This window comes from Eurytemora carolleeae, unplaced genomic scaffold (genome assembly GCF_000591075.1).
Source record: "Eurytemora carolleeae unplaced genomic scaffold, Eaff_2.0 scaffold163, whole genome shotgun sequence".
Taxonomy (NCBI): Eukaryota; Metazoa; Arthropoda; class Copepoda; order Calanoida; family Temoridae; genus Eurytemora; species Eurytemora carolleeae.
Window position 1 is genome coordinate 231,328 of NW_019396644.1, and position 3,339 is coordinate 234,666.

General features: G+C 29.4%; 1 protein-coding gene across 1 annotated transcript in view; it reads right to left on the minus strand.

Moving 5' to 3' along the window:
- LOC111706804 (protein O-linked-mannose beta-1,2-N-acetylglucosaminyltransferase 1) overlaps nucleotides 1-2,191 on the minus strand; it is a 19,357-nt gene extending 17,166 nt beyond the window's left edge. Inside the window, exon 1 of the mRNA XM_023479744.1 lies at nucleotides 1,922-2,191. The gene's annotated coding sequence lies outside the window, so the exon portion shown is untranslated. The remainder of the gene's footprint in view (nucleotides 1-1,921) is intronic.
- Between the last annotated feature and the right edge of the window lie 1,148 nt (nucleotides 2,192-3,339).

Below are 3,339 nucleotides of genomic sequence, written 5' to 3' on the forward strand. Positions count from 1 at the left end.
AATTTATTAAGAAACATTACGCATATCTAAAAACGAATTTATTAAGAAACATTATATACATCTCAAAACGGATTTATTAAGAAGCATTATATTTATCTCAAAACGAATTTATTAAGAAACATTATGTATATCGCAAAACTAATTTATTTAGAAACATTATGCATATCTAAAAACGAATTTATTAAGAAACATTATATACATCTCAAAACGGATTTATTAAGAAGCATTATATTTATCTCAAAACGGATTTATTAAGAAACATTATGTATATCTCAAAAATGTTATTTTCGCTTTTTTAATGCATCTTACACAAAATCAGTAAATGAGCACCACATTAAGGTGAGAAGCAGAACACTGTTGAATGAATGTCGTATTTGTTCCTCCTTTTAATGCAGAAATGATTTTGGGGATTGTGCAAGTTGCAATTTTTGCAACAATTATATATTTTTGAAAATTTTCGGTGCACTTTTTGAAAATATTGTTTAGTCACAAAGTCCTGAGCAACATTTCATGACTAAACGAAACACAGTTAATTTTCTATTTCTGATTCTCCCTGTATGCATGTTTTAGCCCCTCAGAGACCTCAGATAATCAATGTTTAAAACTACAAGTTCTAAAATGTCACCATCTAATTTCTCTTTTTATTAACTATAAAGTTTACAAGCATAAAGAGATACAAATCTTATCAATGCTTTGTAAACATTAATATTATTATTTTAAAATCAACAAATTTTTTCAACATTAAATTTAAATTTGATTATCTAAGAATAAATATTTTTTTGGTGGGGGGAGGGGGTTCTTATAAAAACATGTGAAATACATAATAGATAAAGATAAATAAAGATAAAAGGTTTTTATCATTAAACCATGAAATCCTTGAATATACCAAATAATATAAATATAGTAAACCAAGGTAATGGAAGAAATGTTAATTTTTATTATCTGCACTATCCTGTAGAATCATGTGTGTTTTAGCTATGTAAATAAATATGACTATATTAATGATATGCAAACTTCGAAAACTTAAAAAAAAACTTTTATCTTCCAGTTTTTCTCCTTTCCCTCTTTTTTTGTATCTTCTTACACCTTTCTCTCATCATGTAATGTCGTCTTCAACCTAAAAGCTCCTCTCGGAGACGAGAAACCAAACCAAACAATTTCAGCCCGCTTCTCTTTGTTCTCCGACAACGGAATATAAACACTTTTATTAATTGTGAACCACTTCAAAGTTAAGCAAAGAATATTTTCATATAAAGAATTAGTGACTCTCCTTAAAATTTAATTGTCACTCTTTTCAGAAGTTTTAATGTATAAAAAAACGTCTTAGGACTCCCCGACAGTTTAACCCACAGATACTCAAATAGAGATCGTAAGAATCTTTTCATTATAAATTCGTAAACCATTGTAATAATTATTTATCATTATTCATTTCATATTTTTTTAGGAAATAAAGAGTTTTCTGCATTATCGATTTTTTGTCTATCTGTTCATCGTCAGAATCTTGTTCCTTTCCGACAACAATTGTACATTGTCCATATAGCTAAATGTACCCAATAGTAAATACGTAAATCATATATTGAATTTTTTTTAATTTTTATATTAAATCAGCAATTTTTTTTGTTTGTTTTTGTTTTGTTTTGTACAATGAATGCAAAGTATACAAAGAGAAAATGTTCACAATTGAAATAGAAGATTGGCACAAAGCGCCCTGAAAGGGAAAGCCTAGTTTTATAAGTTTCACATCGGCATTAAAATCTCATTCTTTTCAACATATTACAAAATAATTCCCCTTAAAGCGGAACCCAAAACTATATAATTTGAATTGTAAGACCCTAAACTACGTTTTAATCCTATTCCTTCCTAACTGTCACCTTTATGTAAACATTCAAGGGTTTATTTTCTATTTTTATTTATTTATTACCTATTCCCTTTACACACTTTAACAGTTACACTTTTTAGACTTGATGCAGGGATTATATATTTCCTTAAAGGATTGTAGCCAAAAATCTCAGCGACTCTCCAATTTTCATATTTCAGATTGTTTCAAATGTTATTACTCTTGATAACATATATGTGTAATGCTTTTTTACTGTTCTATTCACTTCCCGGATCCCAGTTTTGCTGTTCTTTTCACTTCCTGGATCCCAGTTTTACTGTTCTTTTCACTTCCCAGAAACCAGTGTTCTTTTCACTTCCTGCTGTTCTTTTCACTTCCTGGATCCCAGTTTTACTGTTCTTTTCACTTCCCAGAAACCAGTGTTCTTTTCACTTCCTGGATCCCAGTTTTGCTGTTCTTTTCACTTCCCGGATCCCAGTTTTGCTGTTCTTTTCACTTCCCGGATTCCAGTTTTGCTATTCTTTGCAATTCACAATTTTGAACTGCAATGAATCTTTTTGCAGACAAAGATTGAATTAAATTTTGTTTAATGTAAATCTATTTTGTTTGTTGTACATAGGGCCCAGGAACGTGTGCAATAGGAAGACGACTGTTAGACTAAGTTATGATTTTGAAAATCTTCAATGAACATTACGTATTTCACTTGCTATTTCGATTATCTAGTTTCTAGTTGAAATACTTGCTTTCATACAAAATCAAGTACACGTTAATGAATAAGATGTTGTCTTCAAATTGCACAGTTTAATGTGTCCCTCCGTACATGAAATGTACGGTGAATGCACCATGGATAGATATGGTGCCTAGCGGCCATCTTGAATTATTTGAAGGATTTTCTTTCAAACTTTTCACTCAGTCGTTTAAATAGTTTGGTTTACAGATTTAAATATTTTGGTTATATCTGGTGATTAGACACGCATTTGCGTGATCTCAGAACAGAACATTTATATATAAATTTGGCTTGTCTGTCTGTTTGTTTGTTTGTATCCAATAAACGTCAAAACGGCAGAACCGATCGGGCCCACATTTTTTCTGGGACATCACTTGACCACAGGGAAGGTTTATGAATGATAAAAATTTAAAAAAAAATGTGTTTTAAAGGTTTTTAATTTTGTAAAAAAAATTTAAATTCTTGGAAATCCGCGATTTTTTAAAATCCGCAAAAAAAATTTCTTCTTTGTTTTAAAATGTAAACAAAAAGAACATGTTCACAATTTAAAAAGAAGATGGGCGTGAAGCGCCCTAAAAGCCTAGTTTTTATATATTATTTTCAGTCATTCCCAAAAAAACGAATTTATTTAGAAACATTATGTATATTTCAAAACCAATTTATTAAGAAACATTGTATACATCTCAAAACGAATTTATTGAGAAACATTATGTATATCGCAAAACTAATTTATTTAGAAACATGATGTATATTTCAAAACGAATTTATTAAGAAA